General features: G+C 49.1%; 1 protein-coding gene and 1 long non-coding RNA gene across 2 annotated transcripts in view; one reads left to right on the top strand and one right to left on the bottom strand.

Moving 5' to 3' along the window:
- SLIT3 (slit guidance ligand 3) overlaps positions 1-12,721 on the top strand; it is a 509,645-nt gene that overhangs the window by 127,110 nt on the left and 369,814 nt on the right. The gene's annotated exons all lie outside the window — the stretch shown is intronic.
- Positions 3,334-10,021, bottom strand: LOC123478350 (uncharacterized). The gene is made up of 4 exons (XR_006653527.2): positions 9,686-10,021; positions 6,837-7,016; positions 5,013-5,109; positions 3,334-3,415 (listed from the first exon to the last, which is right to left on the bottom strand). It is a non-coding gene; the product is annotated as an uncharacterized lncRNA (long non-coding RNA).

Below are 12,721 nucleotides of genomic sequence, written 5' to 3'. Positions count from 1 at the left end.
GGCCCTTTCCACCACTGTGATGATGACTAAAGGTCAAATCTTCTTCCTCCCTTCTCTCCATTGCAGCCCTGTATCCACATTAGAGATGAAATCTCTGCTCATTTCAGGACCATTTGCTTCAGTGACTTGATTTTACCTAAGACAAAAGGTTTATACCATTAGCAACTTGTGGGGCATTGGGGTTTTCAATAAATGAATTTCAGATCCAAATTGTTCGTGATGTTGCATTATGTAAACGTGACTTGAGCCAAGAGAAAGGCTCTGATTGCTATCAGTCGCAGACACTGAGGTGTTGACAGGGGTTGGAACAGTCTTGCTTTGTCTGAGGAGGAATGCAGCCTCCAAAGGCTGGTCACGTTGATAGGGAAGGCTTGAGAAGGAAGGCTTGAGTGCATTGTCCGCTTGTTGGAGCAAATATGTGAATGTGCTTTGTAATTGGTCCTTATCTGACTCGCAGACATAGGGTCGAACAGCTCAGACACCAGCCACCCATTGCTAGGTGACTGCTTGTGCACCTTGCAGTTCGTTTAACCAACCAGGTCTTGGTTGAAGCTGCTCAGCCAAAATATCTGTCTTTAACTTTCTCATCCTATTTCATTTTTACAACTGATTTTTAGATGAATTCTTCTTTTAATGTTCCTAAGTAAAACATTCCTTTTTCCTTGAGATATGGCCAAAAGATCTTGGTCCCAGACTGCTTTGAAGGTTAATTTGGAAAAGCTTTGGTGAGTGTATATGTTCAAAAAGAACGTTCCAACTAATCATCCTTATTTCTTCTGATTCTCATTGTCAGTTTGCTACAGATTTCAAAATTAATGTAGAATTCCCAAATGCAGAAAGCACATAATTATTATAATAGCTAATATTTATTGTGTACTTAAAGGTGCCCAGCATGGTGCTGTCCTTTCTATTCATTATCAGGTTAAATTCCCTCAACAAATCCCTGAGGATATCTTGACTTTGCAGTGGGGAAGCTGAGGCACAAAGTGATTGAGGAGCATAGTCAAGGTTGCACAGCCAGCTAAGCTCTGGGGCTCGGGTCTGAAGCCATCAGCCTAACCCCTGGGCCTATGCTTCCTCTCTCAGGACGCGCTGGGGCATGGCCTCATTCCCAGTGGTAAGATGAGACAGCCAGGCAGTAGGTGGGGTTCAGAGGCAGAACCCACAAGTGAAGGGCCATGGTGCCATGTAGTTCACCTTGATGTGTCCAGGCCAAAGGAGAACGTCTGGCACTGATAACCGAACCAGAGTCCAAGATGGAGACTGAAGGCAAAAGGTGAACTAAAAGGTCAGGGTTAGAACCGGAGGCAAAGCCCAGTTGATGATGGGAAGTCCCTACATGTGAGGCAGAAATCCTGAGATCCTCTCTGCCCAAGTGATAATTAACTCCAAGTATTGATTCACGATAAGCGCCCCCATCCCCACCACCCCCCGCCCCAGGCAGAATGCAAGCAGGCTGTGCCTGACACACAGCTTGTCCTGGAGCCAGAGAGAAAACCCAGGCCTGGGCGTTTCCCCCAAAATGCCAAGTATCTGAACGCTGTCTGACTGTCTGTAGTGGAGATAGGGAAACAGCAGAGTTGGGCACCGCAATACCACCTAGCCGCGCACTCAGACAAGACACTGCCTGCTGCCACAGTTTACAGGGTACAGCATTTGTCAAGAGGGCGGGAGTTCCTCAAAGGGACCTGTAAATTCTTCAATAGAATTCCCATTCTTTGTAAAGTCTGGAAGCTGGATATGATATTTTTGGGCTTCGAGGATGTGATATTTTTTAACTTCAGGGTAGACTTCAGGAAAATGAATTGTTTGTCTATTTTCCAAATATTGGAAACTTGCCCTGAGTCAGATCGGGGTTAGGGGACCTCCTGCCCTTCTCTTGGGTCCAAATGGAGGGCTGGGCCATGAGACTTGATTTGAAGCAACTTGTCGGTGTTCCGCTGTGAGTTCTGAGACCTAGCGCACATCCGCAGCAGTTAGGTCTTACCCGGACACGCACCACAGGAGATGGGGACTGGACTGAAATCAGAGCAGGGGAGACCAGGGACCTCAGCGGCTCGGAAGGTATTTTTAGAATGCTTTTAACCTGAAAAAGAGAAAGTGCCACCCAGCTGGAGACTGGGAAGCTGTGAATGGCTTACAGCTAAACCAGGCTCATACCTAATTTGGGGGAGGCCCCCTGGCTGCTCCTCTGGGGTGATGGTGGGAGTGCCTGTTGCTCTGCTCTGGGAATGTGAGATGCAGGGGGTGACTGTAGTCACAGCCGCCCCACCCTTCTGTGTGGCCTGAGACTAGGACACCAACAGCGGTGGGTAAGGAAACAATTATTCCCTATGTGTGTCGGTGTGGCTTACAAAGCACACAGATGGAGTGTGCATTGTTGACAGCACTGGATGCGCTGGTCTGGCCTATCGCCCCTACTTTTCTGTTGAAGATCTTGAGGTTCACATCCCAAGTCCGCACAGCAGTACAGGATACCCTCAGCCCTGCACGGACACTCTCAGCTCCTATACTCGGCACAGAAGACAAAAAAAAAAAAGTCCAAATGGCCCTGAAAAATAACACAACCCACCCACCAAGAGCTATGCCCCACCAGTTTGCCCACCAGAATCAGAAGAGATCAGTTTCTTCAGTGGACGGCCAGCTGAAATAGTGGATTTGTGTTTAGAGGTCACATGTTAGGAAAAGAAGAGAGTTCCTTAGTGCTCAATGAGCCGAGGCGCACACATGGGGCAAGCAGGTAGGAGCAGCACGTCCAGTCTCCCCTGCCGAGCTCGCAGGGGCATTCACCTTCTGAGCAGTGTGGCAGGTAGTTATTTCAGTCGTCAACTTTCTCCCTCTTGTTCTTCGTGACAAATGCATGTAGCTGAATTTGCCCAATTTGAAGGCGTGTGCAGTGTAAGTTACAGGGCACGCTTTCCAGCCAAGGACTCTGACTTCAAATTGGGGGCTTGTCATGCCACTATCCCATTGCCTCCCCTGGTCTAGCGTCTCCTGGCCAAGGGAACTGCTGCCTACTGACCATTCAGCACCAGTAAGAACAGCAACAGCAAGTACTTAGATCTCATCGTGCGCTAAGTGTTTGTTATACATGCTTTCACCCCTTTGTCCTTTAAGCAGCACTCGGAGGGGAGTTCTGACCATCCCCATTGTATAAACAGGGAAACTACAGCACAAAAAGATTGGACGAGGTCACTCAGCTTGTCGGAGCCACAGGCAGGAGGTGGACCCAGAATGAGGCATCTCCCAAATCCATGCCCTTCGCTGCTTTTTTTGTTGGCCTCCTTCTCCGCATTTCTTGACCACTGAGCCATCGACTCACTTACCCCATGAGGAAGACTGGCCCTTCAGAGGCTGGAAGGAGCAAATCCGAGCACTTTATCCTGGGCTCTCCGACTTGTGCATAATCATGGACCTGGGAAGTTTGTAGCACATGATCCTGTCATCTGACTCAATAAAGTCCCCAATAAGGAGGACACCGATGCCAGGGAGGTCCCGGCCATCCCCCACACCCCTGCCAGGGCTGATAGCATTCAGCGACCACACCATGCTGGACTCTCTGGGGGAAGCTCGCTGGGTCCCTGATGGGAGAGCTGTGCTGGCGTTGATTTTCTTCCTTTCAAAGCTGTTATTCCAGGCCTACTTTTAAAGTGCGTGGCTCTTTGGAGTGCCGCCCCTTCAGTGTAATGGGCCATTAGAGCTCGTCCCCGTGGTATTGTGGATGGAGCTCGGGGAAGTCTCAGAAATGAGGGCAGGAGGTTTGATCCCAATAAAGCAGAGCCGTGCGGGGCGGAACAGGTACACTCCCAGGCAGGTAAGGCTGCAAATGGTGCATTTAATGAAATGGCCACCTGCTGTACGGAGAGAGGTGGCCACAGTGAGGCGAGGCCCACAGCCTCCTGCTCAGTGGGAAGACGGGGGGCGCATTGGGTGGGGAATGCCGCCTCCCTTTAAAACATTGATCCCAGGGTCTCTCCCACTTAACACTCTTACTCATTCCCAGCCCCAGTTTCCATCCTGCCACCTGGCTTCCAAGTCCCAAGTTGTATGGCTGGGGCTCCCTCCGCGGCTGGCCTCCTCACATCCGGAAGTCCAGCTGCAAATGCTTATGGGCCCTGTTCTCTCGAGGGAAGGAAGGGTTTGAGTCGTGCTTTCTCCAGATTGCTGGGGACTTAATTTCAGTAGATGTTTTCAGCACCTCTAGCATGAACTCTAATTGCCAATTCCCAAAGCCACGTGCAAGGGTAGTCCTTCAAGAATGACAGAAGAAAAAAAAAGAGTGACCAGTAACTTATGGAGTGTAGCTGGATGCTGCTCTACATCCCCAGGGCCTTTAAAGATGGGTGGATCGGACCCATCTAGTTCAGAGCAGCGCTCTTGTTCAAGGTCACAGTGCTTTAATAATGCCCAGGAGCAGAAGCCGGGTTACCCGATTCTCAGGCCAGCCCTCTCACTCTCTGCATCCGGGTACTTAAGGCAAAGGGGGTGCCAGAGTGGCTCGCAGAGGCGTTACCACTCCACTCAAAGCCCTTCCCTCCCTGTGTGAGAGAGGTGTGCCTTTGTGAGCGGGGAGTGGGTGTGTGAGTGGTGGGGGGTGGCAGTATCACTGGAAATTGTTCTTTGATCTCAGCCTGGGACAGAGATAATTTTCCTTTCCTTATATAGACCTTTGTTTAGACCCAAGTGTCATCTGCTGGTCCCCAAGAACCTGCACAGCCTCACAACTTTATCTTACTTTATATTTAACCTCATTAGCCATTTGCAGGCCTTGCCTGGACCCGATCATAATGGCAGACACACGAGGCAAGGGGCCCTGATGTTTATCTCTGCCGCGCAGTGTCTGGTGTAGTAATTAACTTTGAGGTCTTAAATGCAACAGGATGTGGGAGGAAAATCAGAAAATCCCTTGCTAATTTGCAGAAGTCTTTATAAAACAGAAACCAGTTATTTATTTGTAGCTCGTATAAGGAATATTTGCAACAATGGCCCATCAAAATATAACAAAGAAGAACCTGGTTTTGGCGTTTCACTGCCGGGGCTAGGATCCTACTCACTGGCTCCATGATGCTGGGCAAGTTACCTCATCTCGCAGAGCTGCGGTTTCCTCGCCTGTGAAACAGGAATGATGAAATGAGGGTGAAATGAGATCTGCAGTGAAGCCACTGGGCACTGTCCCCGGAGGACAGAGAGCTCCACAAAAGCAGGGCATCCCGTCCAGCCTGCTGTACCACGGTGCCTACAGCTCAGGTTCCTGGGGACCATTCCTGACTCCGGAGAGACCCTGTTAGAATTTCACTGGTGAGGGAGGACCTCAGGACCTTCCTCTTATATAACTAGATTTTAAAAATCATTTTACATTGCTCATGCCCTCGATCATTCGGGTTGTGCAACATCAGACAGTTCGCTCCTCTTTGCTTTTACAGACACAAGCAAACATTTACAAAGTGGCCCCTTTCCGCTGCCAGCACAGTCTTTGATTCCACAGACTGTGCTGGGAGCCACTAGAGGGCGCCCCAGGGGCCTGCGGGGTCTGGGCCTCCTACTGATGCACGGAGAAGTCACAAGTCAGTGAGGGCGGAGCCCTCCAAGGGAAGCGCCCACACTGCAGTGCAGTTGACGGGAACAGAATTTTGGAAGTAGAATTAATAAAGGAACCTTACAGCATGACCAAAAGGGCCTGCCTTGTATTGCTTTGTGAGGGTAGGCCGTATCTTTTCCTAACAAGACCATTTACAGTGATTCTACCCCCATTCGTTGGTTACAAAATGCCTTTCTTTAAGCAATCAAATAAAATCTGTTAGTGTCATTTCCTTTTAATTTGTCGTGAAGCTAGCGTTTGATTAGAATTTCCCAGGCTAGGTTTCTTTATTCTGTTTCAGGAGGCTTAGGTGCTGGTGGCCGGAGTTCAGAGTTAAAGCCATCCGACTTCAAATCCCACGTCCCTCCACTTCCCAGCTGTTTGGCTTTAGGCAGATCGTGTCACTTTTCTGACGGTCAGTGCTCTCCTCTGTTCAATGGGTATAATGTGATTCCTTTAAGGGACTTCTGTGAATAATAGATGTACAGTGAATGCCATGTCTGGGATATAGTAACATTTTACTAAGTGGCAGATACTATGATTAGTTTGATTTTTTAATGACAATATTAGTCACAAACTCTTAGGAGAGTAGCAACTTATGACTTTCAGGATATAATTACATGTGTCAACTCTACTAATGTCATGGTTTAAATTTGATCCGTCCTATTTCCTTGTTAAGTGTTTATTAAAGTATTTAAGAAATATGTTTTATATAGAGCAACAATGCCAAATCACAATGAGTGACAATTTTTACACCACTCATAACAGAGGTTGGGAACTATTTATGCAAGATGACAACAGCCATCAAACTGTGTGCAAAGCAAATATTATACCTTCTTGGCTATTTCTAACATTTCAAGTCAAGGTGTTGCATTTCATTAATCTCTAGAAGGTTTAATCTCAGACTTATTAAAAGTATTATTTTGTGAAGGCAAACAAACAGCTCTGCTCATGGCACCAAAACATTTTTATGCCGAAGAGTTAATGAAATTGGTCAGTTCCTGCCCTGGAGCTTTCAGGCTCTTCTCTTTTTCTGTCCATGTGGACTTTTTGTCACCATTCCTTTTCATTTCCTCTATGGCCTGTTTAAAGAGAGAGAGAGAGAGAGAGAGAGAGAGGGAGGCAAAGCAGCCGCCGATCATGTGTGTAGCTGGAGTGTTTTGCAACCTAAATTGTTAAATTCGTGACCAGCACTGACTGCAGGGTTCATCTGTTTTTTCACAATTGATTGGGGTCTTCCCGCTACATCACAGCATACCTAAATGATTCTGACCCTGGACATACGCAGCAATAATGACCAAGGCTTGGGAGACCCCAGCATTCCCGGGAGCTTGGGGCTGTGTGGAAGAAGGAGTGGAGATTGGAGCCTGGGTACAAGCAGTTGTGATGGTTGGCTGCCAAAGCTGCTAACCCACGCCTCTTCCTGTTTCACTCTGACCTGCAGAAACAGACAAGGATGTATTAGCTTAGGATCTTTCTCAAAGAAGGACAGGGCTCTCTTTGGCTTTTGGAGGACCGGGTGCTACCCTGTGGGGTCGGGCCAGATCGGACACTGAGGCAAAGGGGAGGGTGAACAGGGCCTGGGTTTGTGTTCTGGTTCTACCACTTAGCTGTGTGTCCTTGGAAGAATGACTCAGTTCTCTGTGCCTCGGTTTCTTCTGTGCTGTGCAATGGAGTGGTTGCATTCCAGGGGGGGTGGTAAGAACTGGAGAGCCTGAATATAGTAGGTCTTCAATATGTATGTCAGCTATGACCATTTCTCTGTTGTCATTGTCATTGTCAGTTTCGAGATGTGAGCATTAGTCCGGAGCCCAGAGCACGGCAGGGACGGACTATTTAGAAGTATGTAGGCTTACCTACCTCCCTCTGTTCCTCAGTCTTCCAAGGTCATTAGCCCATCTAAAGGGTGACAGAGCCCCATCCATATAGCCCAGCCACTGGGCTCTGAAGAACTTGTTGCGGTCTCATTACTGCAAGGCTGATGGCACAGGTGTGCTTCCTTTTCCCTGGAGAGGCTTGTCAGGTGGAGGCCTCTGGGCTCTGCCTGCAGCTCTGGGCTTTGTAGTGTCTGCACATGGACCTTCAGGAATGGCATTGACAGGGGAAAGGTTGCCACACGGGGCGATGGCTTTCTTGGGTGGGCCTCCTATCCTCGGTAGACTTCATGGGCATGAAGCAACAATAAATCATATTTCCTGTCCAGTCCAGGAAACAGGGAGCTCTAATCGGACTCCAACTCTGTAGGAACTATGGGTTCCTCCAGACCCTGGCAGTTCTGATTGGGCCTAAGGAGGTGTCACACGGCCTTGGAAAGTGATTACACCCATAATAACGGGGCCTGCGAAGTAGGGCCCCTGATGGTGCTCCTCCGACAAATGTGTTTCTCCTTCCCCACAAGGTTCGCTGCCTTTAATTGCTACCCTGCTTCATTAAGGGGCAATTAATTTTGTGACTGGGTTTAAAAAGATGGTAATTATAAGGCAAGGACACAAAGCCGTGGTTAAACATAATCAGCTGGATGTAAAAGGTGTTCCCCGGCAGATTAAAGGAGGAGGGAGGCGGGGAGCTGTGTCCTAGGCAGGCACCATTTTCCTTCTTGATCTCTCTTCTCTCAGTTCCCAAGTGCCTCTGCTCTTACAGGGTCCGGTGTGGGGTAAGCTCATCTTTTTGTGCCCACGTTGTAAGACTTAGCATCTTATAGGTCTGTGATTTTAAGGTCTTGGCCACTAGACCATCTCCTGCGATAGAAGTCAACAAGCAGACTTGGGCCAAGTTCAGTAGTGGTGGGCGTGGCTTCCCAAAGAGACTATGCCCCTCCTAAGGATCTGACAGTCTCCTGAAGCTCCAAAAACATGTTCTTCCACCAGCGACCAACCTGGAAAGGGGAACCTTTTATCCCAGCATCATCCCGGTCACCCATTCATTCATTCACGTGTCATTTGTCAAATGTTGGATGAGAGCATTCTAGACACTGTGCTAGACTCTTGGCATGAAGTAGTGAGCACTGCAAGCATGTTCCATGCCTTCGGGAGGTAATAGTCAGGTGGACTAGTGGGATGTAAATGAAATAATAACCCACAGATGTCATTAGAAGCAGAGAAACATGCTGTGCCAGAAAACGGTCTGTGGGAGCATAAACCGGGGCCATCCAAGTGGTCAGAGAAAATGACCCCAACAAAAGGGCTTTTGAGGCAAAATCAAGAGTGGACCTCAGTTAGCCTGGGCAACGTGGAAAGAGGGAGGAAGGACTCTAGTCTCAGATAAGAGCAGGTGCAAGGGCTCTGAGATAAGAGTAGGCATGGCGCCTAAAAAAAAACAGAAAATCCAAGTCATTGGATGGAGCACAGAGGAATAGGGAATGAAGTCACAAGGTAAAGGAAAGAAGCTGGGGAGCCTCAAGGACCTCGGTTTTCCCATCTATGAAGTAAAAATGGTACTGGTTTCTCTTGCCTACACCACAGAGAAATGGGGAGGATCAAGCGAGAGAAGAGCTTTGCGGCGGGGTCATCTGTACAGAAGTACTGATTTAGGTCCTGCCAGGCACCAGACCTTTTCCCGACAGTGGAGAACCAAGGCCGGGACCGCAGCACTGGACTTAATGACACTACTTCCTACGGGCAGTATGAGATAACAGGGCCATCTGCTTCGATACGTCTGTATTGTCTCCCCATTTTTTACCAAGTACTTATGTGAGTCCGCCTGCTGTGAACCCCCCTTCCCTCTCCCCCCACCACACATCCATATTGTTTGTGCAAACAAAATTGAAGTCATAGTATTGGGGTTAAAGCATGGGCTTTGGTGTCAGATTGAGTCTATATGCCGCCTATACTGATGAGTAGCCACATAACCTCTTTAAGCCTCAGTTTCCGCATCTGCAAGAAGAAAGTGAGGGCGTCTACCTCATCCATGGTGTCTGGATTACATGAGACAGTCACAGAAAGCCCTTGGCAAATTGTAGTCGCTCAACAAATACTGACAATATCATTGTTAGTACAAAATGGCTTGCACCTAGTAGGTGCTCAATAAATGATATTAGACTTGCTATAAAACGTGTTAGTAAGGATAAAGAAGCAGAGAGACACAACTTACACAAAAATGAGGACTCACTGGCCATTAGGAACATTCCCTTTTCATTTTTGCCTCTTTCTGCATCTCAACTTCATTCTCCCTGAGGTGAACAGGCTTCTTTCTTCTTTTTTATAAAAAGACTGTATTTTTTAGAGAAGCTTTAGGTTTACAGCAAAACTGAGAGGCAGGTGCAGAGATTTCCCGTATACTCCTGGCCCCCACACATGCACAGCCTTCCCCTGTCAGCGTCCCCCAGCAGAGTGGGACATCTGTCACAACGGATGAGCCTACACTGACACGCCATAGTCACCCAAAGTGCATGCTTTCCGTCAGAGCTCACTCTTGGTGTTGCACAGGCGGTGTGTCTGGACCGATGCGTCGTACAGCACGCATCCATCAGCGCAGTAGCGCTCAGGGCATGTCCACCGTGGATGGGCTTTCTTCACAAAGCAGGAGAGGCAGTGTCCTGACACTGCAAAAACGTGTTCTCCCCCAGTGACCAACCTGGGAAGGGACATCCTCTTCCAGCTCTGATTGGACGACGCCCAGTTTGGACTCTCCTTGGCTCTGCCTGGCACATGTTCCCGTCACATGGACCAGTTACGACAGCCCTGGGGTCTGAGCCGGGGTGGATGGCGGCCCCCACCACATGGTTGGATTGAGGGGCAAGGGGGGTCGGGGGTGGGAGCAGCGTTTCCCATAGAGGGTGTGGCAGTTCAGCTGAAACACCCCTGATTAGGGCCCACATTCAGAGAGTGACGCAGGCCCAGCCCACGGGTGCTCCTTACGCAACTTGTCCAGTCCTGTGGGCTCTGGGGATTAGCGCTCTGTAGTTCAACTCCGAACCTAGACAGTTCCCAAGTCTCAGTTTGCACTCAGTCTCAGGGCTAATGAACTGCTTAGCTGCCGTTGCTCTCTGTCTCTGGGCTGAATCCAGTGGGCAGTGACCCAACACCCCAGTGATTTGTGGGCCTGACGGGGGAGGGGAGAAGCTGATTATGGAGTCAGCAATTACTCCGCTGGAGCCCAGGCCTGGCAGGGCCTTATCTTTATTTATAGCTGCCTGAGCCTCCCAGCGCCCGGTTTTTGCCCTTGAGTGACTAGTGCGCTGCAGTTTTAGTTCATAAAACACTGTTTGTTTATAATCCTTAACAGATTCTGTTTTATTAAAAGAGAAGGCTTCATCCAGAGTATAAATAAAGTTACCCGGTTAAGTTTTCGTTTATATTCACAGTGAATATGCAGTGGATGGGCACTCACCACAGAATTATGCACACTCATGACCTGACTTCATCACAGCAACTCTGTTAAAGGTCTCTGTGGCCTGGACAAAACCTTCCCCAAAGAGGGGAGGGTCGAGGTAGAGGGATTTTAGACCCTAACATCAGCCTTGTGGTAGTAGATTTTTTTTCTTATTTTTGTTTGACAGTGTAGCAGGCAGGGTATAGCTCTATGATTTGGGGGATGGAATTGGAGTAGACCTAGGTCTACTTCTGTTTGTGAGAGGGGGGGGAGGGGGAGAGAGAGAGAGAGAGGAAGAAGGGGAGAGAGAGAGAGAGGGGGAGGTTGCAATTCCAGGGAATAGTGAAGGCTTCTTGGAGTAGGTGGCAGTGAGCTGAGTCTTGATGGATGGGTCAGATTCTAACCAATACAGAAGGAAAAAGGAAGAAAAAAATAAAGTCATGGTAAAGGAAAAATTGGAGGTTATTTAGGACACTGCAAGGGGATCAGTTTGCAGAGGACCTGAAGTTGACCCAGGGAGACTGGACTCAGGGACAGAGTCCTGCTGGAGGGTAGTGGCCAGATCCAAAGGGTTTTATACTGGATGTAGAAGGCCTCGGGGAACCACTGACTTTCTGAGTGGGAGAGGAGCATGATTGGACTAACCTTTGGCCCACGTGGCTCTTCCAGCTATTACCACCACCCGGAAGTGGTTCTTCCTGCTTTAACCTGGAAGCACAGCCCTTCATTGCTATCCCAAGTGACGGCCCCTCCCCCTCACCTGCCTTCCCTCCCTCCTGGTCTCTGCGGTTGCTACAGGCCAGGTGGAGGTGGGCCGCTTGGTGAAGATTTGCTCTTGGAAGGAAGGGGGAACTGCAGGATGCGCTCTGACTTTCTTACTCAAGACCTATGGGTGCTCCAGAAGTTTCTAAGTAAACTTTGGCCCCTAGCGGAGGGAGCTGTTCTTTGGCATCTTGCTCTGGCAGCAGTGCCAAAGGGAAGAGGAGTCCAGGAGAGGAGGTGCTGATGTTCAAAGCATCCCAGGGGCTGCCAGGGATGCCCTGCCTGCATCCTTCCCTCCTCCCATCCTCCCTTTCTTTCTTCCAATAAATATATTTATGAAGCTCCTATGATGCACTTGGTATTCTGCATGAAGTGCTCCATTCTCCCCATGGAGGGACCTGAAAGAGTTTCTTTGGAAAGAAAGATCACAGCCTGAAGCATCACCATCATCCTTACACATTTAGGAAGAGGCGGCAAATAACTGGCGTATTTGTTGAGACTCTCCCCCTGTGCCTGTGGCTGACATCACAACTGGATCACAAAACATGGTCTCACAGAGCCTGGAAGATGCCTCAGAATCATTCTTAACACAGTGCTTCAGGCTGCCTCTTCCAGTTAGTAAGGGTGGGTTCCCAGGATTGTCCCTGCCTGTCTGATGTCCTCACCGAACCACCTGTGCGTGCCTGACTTTCTTCGTGCAAGACCAGAGGCCCACTTGTGCCCAGCCCACCTGCCACGCCAGTCCCCCCATCTTTCCACCCACCTAGCCCGTCCTATACTCAGTCAAAGCTGAGAAGACACAGTGGCCTCCACTGGAGATTCCTAATAGTACTTGAGGGTGGAGGTGGTGGTGAAGGGCAAGGCTCATATACTGGGGCTAACGCTGCAGGAGACAGAAGCCTGGGCCCTGTCCTGGGCTTGCTGCTCACTAGCTGAGCCCTTGGGCGAATCAGTTCACCTCCCTGCATCTCAGTCTCTTGTCATTCAAATGAGAGTTGAGAGGAAGTGGTATCTTGTGTCCCTTCCAGCTCTGGCATTTTCTGATGCAATTAATTACATATTTCCCTTGTA

Source organism: Desmodus rotundus, chromosome 6 (assembly GCF_022682495.2).
Source record: "Desmodus rotundus isolate HL8 chromosome 6, HLdesRot8A.1, whole genome shotgun sequence".
In the NCBI taxonomy this organism is placed as follows: Eukaryota; Metazoa; Chordata; class Mammalia; order Chiroptera; family Phyllostomidae; genus Desmodus; species Desmodus rotundus.
This window is presented reverse-complemented; position numbering and strand designations above follow the sequence as displayed.